Below are 15,110 nucleotides of genomic sequence, written 5' to 3' on the forward strand. Positions count from 1 at the left end.
TATAAGTAGACTGGGGGTGACTGGTTTGGAGGAAGAACACCACCGAGGTGAAGTGCCCTTCTCATCTCATGGTATCAGGGAGGGCATGACATCCACATGACATCACTGGTGGTGTGAACTTTCATCACCTTTCTAGTTAGTGTCTACCAGATTTCTCCATCAGAAAGTTACTACGTTTCCATTTCTATACACATCTCTATTCTGTACACATACTGGTTAGAAGTGAGTTATTAAGTCCAGCCCATAGTCGAGGGGGAGGGTGTTAAGCTCCACCACCTAGAGGAAGGGAATACATATATTATTTGGAATCATTCTGTATGAAAGATTTTTTCCCTTCTCCTCTATTTATTTATTTGTTAAATCATTTATTTTTATCAGTATGGACTCGTGTGTTTCATACTTTGGGTTTTTATTTGGATTATTATTGACTATTTTTAAAATATATATCCTTCCTGTACCTTTAAAAGGTTATTGACTTGAAAATCCAGAATTCCTTATTGTGGATTTGTTTGAAGTAGGGACTATCTGAATTAAGTTTGAGGGAGTGTATGTGTGCATGCAGATGAGGAAATTAAGTGATGTTATGTAAATTGACCATGCTTATATAGTATGTGATGGAATCTCATACAGGAATGGTGTCTACAGAATCCTAATAGTAGGTCTCCAACCTCTGCTTAAGCACCTCTTGTGACATGAAGCTCATTACCTCATAAGACAGCTCTTTTGATGTTGAGTCTGCTCTACTCCTAGTGGGATTGCAGTCATCCAGGTAGTGGGATTGCAAGAGAGGAAGGGAAATGATGGCCATGGGAAGAGCAGAATATGACAGAGCAGTTGGCAAGAAAAGGGATTTGATTAGAGGAAGTGGTGACTGAGTCTAGGATGAAGCGGCTAAAAACTGATGTGTCTCGGGACTTCCCTGGTGGCACAGTGGTTAAGAATCCGCCTGCCAATGCAGGGGACACAGGTTTAATCCCTGGGCCAGGAGGATCCCACATGCCGTGGAGCCACTAAGCCTGTACACCACAGCTACTGAGCCTGTGCTCTAGAGCCCGTGAGCCACAACTACTGAGCCTGCATCCCACAACTACTGAAGCCCGTGAGCCTAGAGCCCGTGCTCCACAACAAGAGAAGACACCTCAATGAGAAGCCCACGCACCGCAACGAAGAGTAGCCCCTGCTCGCCGCAACTAGAGAAAGCCTGCATGCAGCAACGAAGACCCAATGCAGCCAAAAATTAATTAATTAATTAATTTAAAAAAGACTGATGTGTCTCCCTGGATTTCAGGGAAGTATTGGACTGGCAAAAAAGTTCGTTCGGGTTTTCCATGTTACTTTTTGGCCAACCATTAGTTGTCTACCAGGCTGACAAAATATATACAGAGAGAACTTGTAGTGACTACTCCTCCACACCCCATGCCCATCTAGACCCTATTCTTCTCCCCCAGTGGACAACCTTCAGTTATTGTATTACTCCTTTGCCCATCCCCAATACATCCATTCTTAGATATAAACTATATTCGTTAATTCAACAAATATTTCTTGAGCACCTACTATATATGCCACAGGAAATATTCTAGGTACCACAGATGAGTTGGAAGGGTAGTGTGTGCGTGCATGTGTGTAGGAGGTGAAGCAAGCCCTTCTATTGCTCTCTTTTATTTGGATTAAATTATTTCTCATTCCTTCTATCCCTGATATGATTTTTTAAAATCTTTGAGATGTAATTCACGTGTCACATATCATACAATTCACCCATTTAAAGTGTATGTACAGGCAACTCAAGATGGCGGACGAGAGTGATACAGCAGTGAAGCCCCGGGCACCTCCAGTGCATTCCAGAAATGCAGCCAGAAATGCAATGGAAATGGCCATGAGCACTGCAGCGATTGCAAGAATGAGGAGGACAACAGCTACAACGAGGTGATTTGAGTCCAGCCAATGACACTGGAGCCAAAAAGAAGAAAAAGAAACAAAAAAAGACGAAAGAAAAAGGCCGTGAGACAGATTCAGCCCAGGATCAGCCTGTTAAGATGAACTCTTTGCCAGCAGAGAGGATCCAGGAAATACAGAAGGCCACTGAACTTTTTTTGGTGGCTCAAGGGACCTGCAAAAACCATGGAGGAGGCTAGCAAGTGAGGCTACCAGTTCTGGGACATGCAGCCCGTCCCCAAACTGGGAGAAGTTGTGAACATGCATGGTCCTGTGGAGCCTGACAAAGACAACATCCGCCAAGAGCCCTACACCCTGCCCCAGGGCTTCACCTGGGACGCCTTGGATCAGGGGGACCGTGGTGTGCTGAAAGAACTATACATCCTCCTGAACGAGAATTATGTGGAAGGTGATGACAACATGTTCCAATTTGATTATTCCCCAGAATTTCTTCTGTGGGCTCTCCGGCTGCCTGCCTGGCTCCCCCAGTGGCACTGTGGTGTTGTAGTGGTCTCAAGTCAGAAACTGGTTGGATTCATCATCGCCATCCCAGAAAACATCCGTATCTATGACACAGAGAAGAAGATGGTAGAGGTCAACTTCTTGTGTGTCCATAAGAAGCTGCACTCAAAGAGGGTGGCTCCAGTCCTGATGCGTGAGATAACCCAGAGGGTTCACCTGGAGGGCATCTTCCAAGCTGTTTACACTGCTGGGATGGTATTACCAAAGCCTGTTGGCACCTGCAGGTACTAGCATCGGTCCCTAAACCCACGGAAGCTGAATGAAGTGAAGTTTTCCCACTTGAGCAGAAATATGACCATGCAACACACCATGAAGTTCTACCAACTGCCAGAGATTCCCAAGACAGCTGGGCCACAACCAATGGGAAAAAAGGACATTCCAGTAGTGCACCGGCTCCTCACCTGGTACCTGAAGCAGTTTCACCACATGCCAGTCAGGAGCCAGGAGGAGGTGGAACATTGGTTCTACCTCCAGGAGAATATCACTGACACTTTTGTGGTGGAGAGTGCAAACGGTGAGGTGACAGATGAGCGGAGCTTTTATACACTTCTGTCTACCATCATAAACCACCCAACCCACAAGAGTCTAAAGGCTGCTTATTCTTTCTACAATATTCATATCCAGACCCCTCCTCTAGACCTTATGAGCAATGCCCTCGTTCTCACCAACATGAAAGGGTTTGACATGTTCAATGCAGTGGATCTTATGGAGAACAAAACCTTCCTGAAGAAGCTCAAGTTCAGCATAGGGGACAGCAACCTACAGTATTATCTTAACAATTGGAAGTGCCCAGCATGCGGGCAGAGAAGGTTGGGCTGGTGTTACAGTAACCAGTTGCCAGTGAGATTCTGGATAAAGCCACTGAGAATTCAAACCAGGAAATGGAGCCCCACCACTTGTTGGTCCAATTTTCACAAACGTGAGAATCTCTGGCAAGGGGAGCAGAACTGAACTGGCTTTACAAACCACCACTGAATTTGACAATTGTTTTGCAATGGCATAGGCTGTGTGATGTCACCTCTGGCCATGTCTCTGGTCTCCCTGTTTTTCAATTAATCACATCATTATGCAGCCGTGATCAAGAGAATGTAACTGCTGAAAACTAGCTCATGATTGGCATATTATGGAGTTAATGGGTTAATAATAAAAGTATATATATATATATATATAAAGTGTATGTACAGTTCAATGGTTTTTAGTATATTCACAGATATGTGTAAACATCACAGTTAATTTTAAAACATTTTCATCACATCAAGAAGAAACCATTTAGCTATCATCCCTCTATTTCCTCAGTCCCTCCTCCCAGCCCTAAGCATCTACTAATCTACTTTCTGTCTCTATATGTTTCCCTTTTCTGAATTTTCATATGAGTGGAATCATATAGTATATAGTCTTTTGTGACTGGCTTCCTTTACTTAGCATAATGTTTTCAAGGTTCATCCATGTTGTAGCATATGTTTCAGTACTTCATTCCTTTTTATAGCTGAATAATATTCCATTGTATGGATACCATATTTTGTTTATCCATTTGTCTGTTGATGGACATTTGGGTTGTTTCCACCTTTTGGTTATTGTGAATAATGCTGTTGTAAATATTCACGTACAAGTTTCTCTGTGGGCGTATGTTTTCATTTCTTTTGGGTAGATACCTAGAAGTGGGATTGCTGGGTCATATGGTAACTCTATGTTTAATCATTAAGGAACCACCAGACTATTTTTCAAAGTGGCTGCACCATTTTATATGTTCCCGCCAGCAGTGTATGAAGGTTTCTACTTCTCCACATCCTCCACATCAACACTTATCTGACTTTTTTTGTTCTAGTCATCCTAGTAGATGTGAAGTAGTATCTCATTGTGATTTTGATTTGCAGCATTTCCTTGATGACTAATGATGTCTGAGCATCTTTTAATTTGCTTTTTGGCCATTCATATATCTCATTTAGAGAATTGTATATTCAAATTCTTTGCCCATGTTTTAACTGGGTTAGTTATCTTTTTATTATTGAGTTGTAAGGGTTCTTTATATATTCTAGACACAAATCCCTTATTCTTTTTCCCATCACTTGGCTGAGATCCATGTCTGGTAGGAAAGTGCCCAAGGCAGACCTTGTAGTCAAGATGATGGTGTAAAAAGGCAGGAAAGAGCCTCAAACAGAAAAAGCTGTACATGTGGAGAAAGGGCCCAGCCTGTTTCTGGATTTTCTAGAAGTCTGGCAGCCCATGGAGGGGATCCTAGGCCAAGGGGAGCTGGCTACACCTAGCTAGCAGGTTAGCAATGCTACTCCAGGTAGCTGTTAAAAATTATTTGACCATACACAAACTTCACTAAATGATGCCCTTTCTGAGGAAAGCCTCACTCTGTGCTTGGTAATTTCAGCTCCTTGTCTTGGAATAATTATGCCAGTGTTCATAAAAATCTTATTCATGACACTTGTTAAAGACAGCAAGGCAGACTTTATTTGGGGGAGTACTACAATGGGGTTTACCATGGGGAAAGAGATGGGGCTTAACTTGGAATACAACAAGGAAGGGTAAGGATTTGTAATCAAGGAACAGGTTTAGGGTGGGTATATCAGTGTATGAAAGACTACTAAGAGGAAGCAACAGGGGTAAGGGGGGATTCTGGCTAAACTGACCTAACAGGATTCTAACTGAAGGCAGTCAGGGTGATCAGACATCACCTAGGGGATGGTAAAAGTTGAGGAATTCAATCAAATACTGAGAGTGATCAGATGGGGGGCATTCTCATTAAAGAGACTTAGGAGTCTCGCTAAAATTGGACAATGCAGAGAGGAACACAGAAGCTCAAAAGTCAGGGCCTAGTTGAGAAGGTAGTTGGAGACTGACTAAAGTTTGGTCAAGGAGAGACTCTTCGACACTAGTCCCCCACCCCAACTCCCGTACATTTTCCCTGTCTGCTTCCCTATGAGTAGACGGTCAAGGGAGACAAATACTCCTCAAGGCTATTGGGTGGTCTGATGGTTGCTAGGCAGCCCCCAGGGCCCCTTTCAAACTGTAGCCTGCCCCACACCCCTCCCGGCTGGCGTGCCCCTGCCCCACCTTATGGCGGCTGGCTGCTAGCAGTATTATGGGTCCCACAGCAAAGACTCATCTGCCTGCAGGCTGCACTGCCAAGGGCCAGGAAGAGGCAGCTCAGGCCTGGTGGGGGAGGGGGGCAAAGTCGTGTAAGTCCTTAGGATTCATCAGAACAACCAAAGCCTATTTGGTGCTGCAGGATGTCTCCACCACTCACCTCTTTGTCTCTTTTGCCATGCCCATTTCCCAGGTAAGGGAAGCTGGGAGCCCTAGAGGGTGGACCACTGGCACCCCTGGGGAGGGTCTGGCACCAGCAGGGGTTAATCTCCACATTATTGGGGCTCATTAGCCCCAGCCATAACCTCACTCCCTCTGTACTTCACTCCTAAAGGACCTGGGTTTCTGAGGTTCCTTCCCTATCACCCAAATACAAATTTGGGTAGGTCTGAGGTCCATATCTTGGCTTAATTGTGGTCACATGGATAGACAGTGGTGAGAGTGGGGCTAAGCTTGTTTGTTTTGCTCAGAAAGGACCAGAGCAGGCGAAGTGGGACCTTCAGGCAGTCTGTATGCTCCTGTCCCTGAGGTGGGAACAGTAGGTACTGTCACATACTGGGAATGAACTCCGCAGATATGGGCAAGAGCAGAAGGTACTTTCAGCCTGGGAGCCTCCCAGGGAACAGACGCTGCAGCCAGACTACCTGGGTCCGAATAGCGACTCCATCACTTACTAGTTGTGTGACTCTAAGAAAGTTACTTCACCTCTCTGAGTCTCGAGTTCCATAAATGAGGATAACAGTTCCTAACTCATAAGGTTGTTGGGGGGACTAACATGTGTTAATATATGTAAAGTGATGTGTTTACTGTTATTTTCATTGTGGATGGAAAGAGGGCAAATGCCTTGGTTTTCAAGGGCCTAGGCCTGGCAACTCTTGATTCCCATAGAGCTGATAGGCACTGAGAATCTGGGGCGTGGGCACTTCACCTACACTCGTGGTTAATCCTCTCAACAACCCAGTAATGTATCATCAGTCCCATTTTGCAGATATATCTCTTAGCAAGGCAAGGAAAAGGTTAGGGTTAAAGTAAGAGGGAGTGAGTGAGTGTGTGAAAAGCTCAGTCTCCTGACTTCTCCTACAGTGCCCTCTTCACTTCACAATCTGCAACAGACAGCTGAGGAAAAAACAATTCCTGGACAGCAGGATAGAAAAGTTGTTCTATGAAATCAGAGTAAAATGGCTTAGAGGGAAGAACTGCCAACAGAGAAGGGCTTCCTGCTTGGACCCTGAGCCATGTTTTGACTCCTGGTTCCTGGGGGTTGTTAGTTTCCTCTGAAGAGGGAACTTATTTCCCTTCTATAGGCAGAACCCAGGAAACAAGCCTACTTTCCTATAAGCTAACCTGAGTACTCTCCAAAGAAAGAAACTAGGTCTTCATTAATCACCAACTCCAGCTACCTCATCCCTCCCACCCCTTACAAATCAACAAACACAAAAACTTGAAACACTTGGCTCCTGGCCCAATGAGAACTTTGACCTTTTTATTTATTTATTTATTTATTTATTTGGCTGCGCCGGGTCTTAGTTGAGGCATTCAGGATGTTCGTTGCTGCATGTGGGATCTTTTAGTTGTGGCACATGGAATCTTGTTTCCGGACTAGGGATCGAACCCAGGCCCCCTGCATTGGGAGTGCAGAGCCTTAGCCACTGGACTGCCAGGGAAGTCCCAAGAACTTTGATTTCTAAGGAGTGAAGAAACCTCTGACTCCGCTCCAGATTTGTTGAATAAATATCTAGTGATTCCCAAAGCAGAAGAAATAATTTTCAGAAGGAAGAGATCAAGAACAAGGGAGAACAGTGACCTTGTTTTCCCATCGCCACATTCCTCTCCATTTCTGAGCCCTCTCTACTACTCTTAGAAGGAGGTAGAGAATCTGCCTTTGACTACTGTAAGAATGGAGTCAACCAAAGTTCAGAGGTTAGCTCAGATGGAGAGTAACAGAATCCAAGCCTATAACCACTGAGTCCCATCTCCTGGTTTTATCCCCCTCACAACTAGGACTCTCCCTAAACAGAGGTATAAAATTGCCTCCTGAGATTACCAGCCAGCCAAATTTTAGTACACACTTCACCCTCCACCCTCACACTCTAGCTCAAAGCTGAATTAAGACTTCGGGAGCATAAGGACTAAAAAAGAAATTGTTTGGGGGAAATCAGCTATTTGTCAATCAAGTCTTTTGCATCTTTAAATTCATATATGGACTATTCACGTGTAACATGCCTATCATTTTTAAATCCTCTGAAACAAATTAGATGTCATAAACTTCTCTTTCTCAGGAAAAATGGTTCTAAAGCATGAGGTAATTTGAACTTGTGAAACTGAAGTTGGATTCCAGATAAGTTATGGTTTTATTAAAGAAATTGAGAAAGTCCTGTTTAATGTGGCTGCCCTTTTGGGGAACTTTTTTTAAAGTTATTTCAAAAACATGAGTCTTTTTTGCCATATGAATTTTTGTTGCAATGTACACATAACATCAAACAGCTCGGGTGCAGGGAGTTCACCCTTTTCTAGGCTTCATATGACCTCTTCAGAGATCTTCAAAGACATTTTCAGAGAAAGCGCAGATAAATTTATGTTTTATTATAATCCTTTTCTCCATTCACATTCTCAATGTCTTTCCAAATTAGAGAAGGACATAGTTCTTGTACTACACTTTGAAATTATGATGTTATGACAGGCTGACATTTTAGCACCTTTTCTATGGCCAGCAATAATGATAGGCATCTTGTAGGCACATGTCTAAGGATGCTGTCTCCTTCCATTTCTATAAACTAAGAAATCTCATTATGTGCTGCTGCATGTTTTGAGGAAGTTGAAAATGACCCCAAACTTTCATTATCAAAGCTCTAATTTCACAGGTAAGCAAAACACACTCCTTTTAAGCAGCATTGTGTACAAGGTGTGCAGGACATTTAACGGGCAAAATATTTTCATTTTCTTTAGTACGTTTATAGACTGAATGGAATTTTCAAAATTTATGTGTGTACTGTCTGCTGAATATGCAGATAGATGAGCAAAATCTAGTTTGTATTGTTCTGCTTTCTGTGCTTTCATTAACATCTTCATAGGTATCAAGAAAGCAATATGAAACTCTACCTTTTTTAAAAAAAATTGAAGTACCTAATAACTAAGTTTTTTCTTGCTGAGATCAGACTCATCATTTGACACACCATAAAAAACATGATCATTGGTAAGATATGACAGAATCAGATCTATGCTATAAGGGACCTACATATCTGTTATCAAAATTTCCCCCTTTTGTTTGCCTAGATTTGCAACCTCGTAATCAGGATATGTAACTTTAGTCAGTTTCATAGAGTAATCAAAGGAATAACATGATAATGCATGTTCATTTGTGTGGTATGCCCAAGGTAATTCAGTGGCTGTTATTTTCAACCGAGCAGTGGCGTCTTTTGTGGAGACTTTTGATTGATTTAGAAGTACTTGCCAGTCTTATCCAGGACTTGTAAGATTCAGTCTCTATATGTGCTTTCACATACCGTTCTTCACCATGCCCAATCCCAAATTCTTTATATTGTGTAATAGGTCCTGTTTGGGTTATTTACCTCCCTAATCCAGTTGTATATGGTCTTCACCTGTCTAAAATAACACAGTAGTTTAGCCTTCTTTTTCAATGATGCTAGTATTGGTATTGTAATCGTTCTCATTTTCATTATCTGCATTCTTGCAGAACATGGTGTTATGGGCTGAACTGTGTCCCTCCAAAATTCATATGTTGAAGCCCCAACCCGCAGTATCAAAGAATGTGGCTCTATTTGGAGATAGGGCCTTTAAAGAGGTGATTTAAGGCTGTTAGGGTGGGCCCTGATCCAATCTGACTGTGTCCTTATAAGAAGAGGAAATTTGGACACACAGGGAGACACAAGGAGTGCACGCTATGCAGTGGAAAGACCATGTGAGGACACAGGGAGAAGGCAGCAATCTACAAGCCAGGAGAGAGGCATCCAAAGAAACTAAACCTGCCAACATCTTGATCTTGGACTTCCTAGGCTCCAGAATTGTGAGAAATAAATTTCTGTTGTTTAAGCCACCCAGTCTATGGTATTTTGTTACTGCCGCCTAAGCAGACTAAGACACATGGTGACAATATTTACAATGTTAAAGGTTAAACTAGCACTATTTCAATACAATTACTGCAAAGTATAGGCAAAGTCACAGACTGTTAATGCTCATGACTACAATACACTTAAGTTGCACACTGAAGTGGCATCATTCAGAGTGATGCAACAATGAATCATCCATTATTCATTCAGAATGATGCAATAATGAATGATCCATTACTGTGAACCAAAATCATGGTTGTCAATATCAGTATCCAGGGGAAAAAACAGCTACAACAACTGCAGAAGGCAGATAATCTATACCATACTTGTTTCACACTAAAAACTGTGTTGTTTTCACCCCCTATTTTGGGGGCCACCATACAGGTTTTATACTCCCCCCTCAACAATATTTAGCACCCACCAGTGAAAATTAAGACTTTTGATATCCCAGGAAGGGGTTTCCTGGGATTCAGGACTTTCAGTGCTAAAACTGTAATAGTTCAAGGCAAACCAAGACAGTTGGCCATCCTAAGTGGTGCTCCTGGGATGCCACTGGCTATGTTCTATTTCTTGCCTGGGTGATGGTCACATGATGTACTTTATAATAACTTTTAGCTGTACATTTATGTTTTATGCATTTTTATGTTAGTGTATTTGTTTTTCAATATATTTTAGAAAAAGTTATGCCCCCTCGCTTCCCATCCCATATGTAATTCAAAATAAAATGATACTAAATCATAAAACAGAACAAAATCTAACCAATTTCTGATTTTTCCATGGTATATATATAATGTAAAATTGATTCCACTTTTTGTGATGCCCTACTTTGCTGGTGTCTTAGGTACCTGTTTATTTAAACAACCTGGTATTGCCCTCAATGAATGACATCACATTACCAGACACAACATTGGCAGGCCTTCTGACACTAGCCCCATGTGACCTTTTGCTTTTTATCACTCTTTCAGGTAGAGTTAATGGTTCCTTTCCACTGCACTTTGTGTCAGTGCTGATCACAATTAATTGAAATTAGGTGTTTATTATGTGTCTGCCAACATTACACTGAACTCCTTGAGAGAAGAATGGTGCCTTGTTCATTTCTGCATCATCAGTGCTTTGTGATTGGTACTTGGTGACATTTTTTGAATGAATGATGGGATTTTATTAGGGCCAGCTATTAAAGTCTTCCCTCCCTGGTGCCCTTGTACTACAACTGCATTATAAGCCTGCCTATGTTGGCTAAATCCCAAACTGGCTCTGTCCAACTGACAGCATTTATTTTCTGAGCACCCCCATTACCCTAGAATATAGAGCTGGTATAAAATTCATTTATATAAGATACATTTATTGACTATATCAATAAATACAGTCAATAAATGTACCCTGACCTGTGCCTGCAGTACAAAGAGGCAAAATCTAAATTGAAAAGATACAAAAAAAATTAAATAAAATAAATGGAAAGCGTAATCAAATGCTGAATTATGGCAGGGAAAACCGGTCTACATGAATCATTTACTGAGCCTTCTACATTGATGGCTCCTGGAAATAACTGTTTGACATCATCTTCTAGAGGTGCCAAACAGTTACTTCCAAAAACCCAAGGGGTTTTTGATCATTTTTCCAAGTTTTAGTATTGATTTTTTTGGGGGGAGTGTGTCTTCCAAGCTCCTCACTCAGCCATTCTGAAAATCCCCACAATTATTTATTAATTGTTGTACAACATTCTCTATCCATGAGAATAGATACTATAAATAGCCCAAGATAAAGAGGCATTGCTGTCTTGAAACATAAGGCAAAGATAGCTTCTTCACTGCCCAAAAGCACAAAACAAAGCAAAATCTGTCAAAATCATTTTTAATATTCAACTCATAAAATAACATATATTAGGTAATCTGATGGCCCTTGACCATTATGAGGTACTTTTGTTTTCCTGTTTTGTCTTAGAGGTATTTTGTGCTTTTGATGCAATCAAATTTATTTACTTGTATCTCTATGTTTTATGCCTACCCTACCCTATATTTCCTTTTATAATTTTATATTTTATGTTCAGGGCTTTTATATGAAATTTACTTTCATGAAAGTTGTGAACCAAAGATCTAACTTTATTTATCCTAAGTGGATAACAAGTGTTCCTAAGACCATTTACTGAGTACTTTATCCTTTTTTTTTTTTTTTTTTTTTTTTTTTTGCTGTACACGGGCCTCTCACTGCGTGGTCTCTCCCATTGCGGAGCACAGGCTCCAGACAGGCAGGCTCAGCGGCCATGGCTCACGGGCCTAGCTGCTCCGCGGCATGTGGGATCTTCCTGGACCGGGGCACGAACCCGCGTCCCCTGCATCAGCAGGCGGACTCTCAACCACTGCGCCACCAGGGAAGCCCCCTATCCTTTCTCCTTTGTCAAAAACTGAATTCCCTTATACAGTTGGATCTGTTTTGGACTCTTCATTCTGATCCATTGATTCATTTGTCAGTGTTTCTTCCATTACCACATCATTTTAATTACTACACCTCTATGGTGTGTTTTGATATTTGATAGGGCAAGTTAAGTCTCAACCCACTGTTCTTTTTCAAAATTGTCTGGGCTATTTTTGCACTTTTTCTCTTCCAAGTGATTTTTAGAATCAATTTGTTGAGTTCTGTAAAACTTTTCACTAGGATTTTGATTGGGATTAAATTTATAGACTTTTATAGGTCATTGACATCTTTACAATATTGAGTTTTACCATAGTGAAATACAACATATCTATCACTTCACTCAGATATTCTTCCATTTCCATCTGTAAAGTTTGGGGTTTTTTCATCTAGATTTTGTACATTTATTATAGATTTTTTTCCCCTGGGTAATTTATAGTTCTGGGAGTTGTTGTGACTGGGATCTTTTTAAAATCTATTACAATGCCCAGTAGATTATTGTTGGTGTATGAAAATATTATTGCTTTTTGTATGTTGCTCTTGTATTTTGCCACTTTGCTAAATTATTTGTACTGGTTCTAATGGTTTCTCGATTGACTGTCTTGGATTTTTTATGTAGACAATTATATTGCTTACAAATAATGATAGTCATATTTCCCTTTTTATTATTTATATCTCTTTTGCCAAAGTTAATTCATTCATTCAATTAATATTTGGCAGCTGTTTATGTGCCAGGGCAGCTGCCATGTGCCAGGCATTGTTCTACACTTGGGGGATACAGTAATGGACAAAACAGACAGGTTTATGCCCTCTAGTGCTTATATTCTATTCAGGAGACATTGACAATTTAGGAAAGGCATAAAAAGGTCAGTCACCTAGCTGCATGTAAATCAAGGAAGTTAGAACACTCCCTAACAGCATACACAAAAATAAACTCAAAATGGCTTAAAGATTTAAATATACAACATGATACCATAAAACTCCTAGAAGAGAACATAGGCAAAACATTCTTTGACATAAATCGTAGCAATGTTTTCTTAGATCGGTCTCCCAAGAAAAAAGAAATAAAAGCAAAAATAAACAAATGAGACCTAATGAAACTTATAAGCTTTGCACAACAAAGGAAACCATAAACAAAATGAAAAGAAAACCTATAGACTGGGAGTAGATATTCGCAAATGATGCAACCAACAAGGGCTTAATTTCCAAAATATACGAACAGCCCATACAACTCAATATTAAAAAAACAAACAACCCAATCAAAAAATGGGGAGAAGATCTAAATAGACCTTTCTCCAAAGAAGACATACAGATGGGCAATGGGCACATGAAAAGATGCTCCTCATTGGTAATTATTAGAGAAAGGCAAATCAAAACTACAATGAGGTATCACCTCACACTGGTCAGAATGGCTATCATTAAAAAGTCTACAGATAACAAATTCTGGAGAGGGTGTGGAGAAAATGGAACCCTCCTACACTGTTGGTGGGAATGTAAATTTGGTGCGGCCACTATGGAGGAAACTAAAAATAGAGTTGCCATACAATCCAGCAATCCCACTCCTGGACGTATATCCAGACAAAACTATAATTCGAAAAGATACATGCACCCCAATGTTCATAGCAGCACTATTCACAATAGCCAAGACATGGAAACAGCCTAAATGTCCACTGACAGACAAATGGATAAAGAAGATGTGGTTTATGTATACAATGTATTATTACTCGGCCATAAAAAGAATGAAATAAAGCCATTTGCAGCTACATGGATGGACCTAGAGATTATCATACTAAGCGAAGTCCGTCAGAAAGAGAAAGACAAATATCATATGATATCACTTATTTGTGGAACCTAAAAAAGAATACAAATGAACTTATTTACAAAACAGAAACAGACTCATGGACATAGAAAACAATCTTATGGTTACCAAAGGGGAAGGGGGTGGAGGGATAAACTAAGAGTTTGGGATTAACAGATACGCACTACTATATATAAAATAGATAAACAACAAGGACCTACTGTATAGCACAGGGAAGTATATTCAGTAACTTATAATAACCTATAATGGAAAATAATATGAAAAGGAATGAATATATACATGTATATAAATATACATATATATATATATCTGAATAACTTTGCTGCACACCTGAAACTAACACAACATTGTAAATCAACTACACTTCAATAAAAAAAAAAAAAGTCAGTCATCACTGGCAAAATATCCCCAAACTTAGTGGCTTAAAATAACAATAAAGGGGAAGGGATAATTTAGGAGGTTGGAATTAGCAGATACACACTACTATATATAAAATAAATAACAACTATATATAAAATAAGATAAACAATGGGGACCTACTGTATAGCACAGGGAACTAACTATATTCAATATTTTGTAATAAACTATAAGGGAAAGGAATCTGAAAAAGAATATATATATATATAACTAATTATATATATATATATATATATATATATATATATATATATGAATCACTGTGCTGTACACCTGAAACTAACACAATGTAAATCAACCATACTCCAATTCTTTTAAAAAAGGCATAGGCTCTGAAATCAGAAAGAAAAAACAATAAATATTTATCTCACACAGTTGATACTGGTCGTGAATCTGGTAATAGCTTGCTGATGACTCGGGGTCTTTCTTGAGATTGTAGTCAAGATGTCAGCTGGGCTTGCCATCATCTGAAGATTTGGCTGGGACAGGAGGATTCATTACCAAGATAGCTTACTTACATGGCTGGCAAGGTTCTGGTTGTTGGCGGGAGGCCTCAGTTCCTCATCTCCATAGGGCCGCTTAAATGTCCTCATCATGTGGCAGCAGGCTGTTCCCAGGAAGAGTCATCCAAGATGGAGAGACAGGCAGAAGCTGTAAAGTCGTTTATGACCTAGCCTTAACAGTATTCCATCATTTTCACAATATACTATTGATTACACAGGTCAACCTTATTCAGTGTGGGAGGGGACTACACAAAGGTATGAATACCAGCAGGCAGGGATCACTGGGGGCCATCTTTATTTATTTTTATTGGAGTATAGTTGATTTACAATATTGTGTTAGTTTCA

The 15,110-nt window shown here is 40.4% G+C and overlaps 1 pseudogene; it reads left to right on the forward strand.

Moving 5' to 3' along the window:
- Positions 1 to 1,786: 1,786 nt before the first annotated feature.
- Positions 1,787 to 3,376, forward strand: LOC101332935 (glycylpeptide N-tetradecanoyltransferase 1 pseudogene; annotated as a pseudogene).
- The last annotated feature ends 11,734 nt before the right edge of the window (positions 3,377 to 15,110 follow it).

Source organism: Tursiops truncatus, chromosome X, assembly GCF_011762595.2.
Source record: "Tursiops truncatus isolate mTurTru1 chromosome X, mTurTru1.mat.Y, whole genome shotgun sequence".
In the NCBI taxonomy this organism is placed as follows: domain Eukaryota; kingdom Metazoa; phylum Chordata; class Mammalia; order Artiodactyla; family Delphinidae; genus Tursiops; species Tursiops truncatus.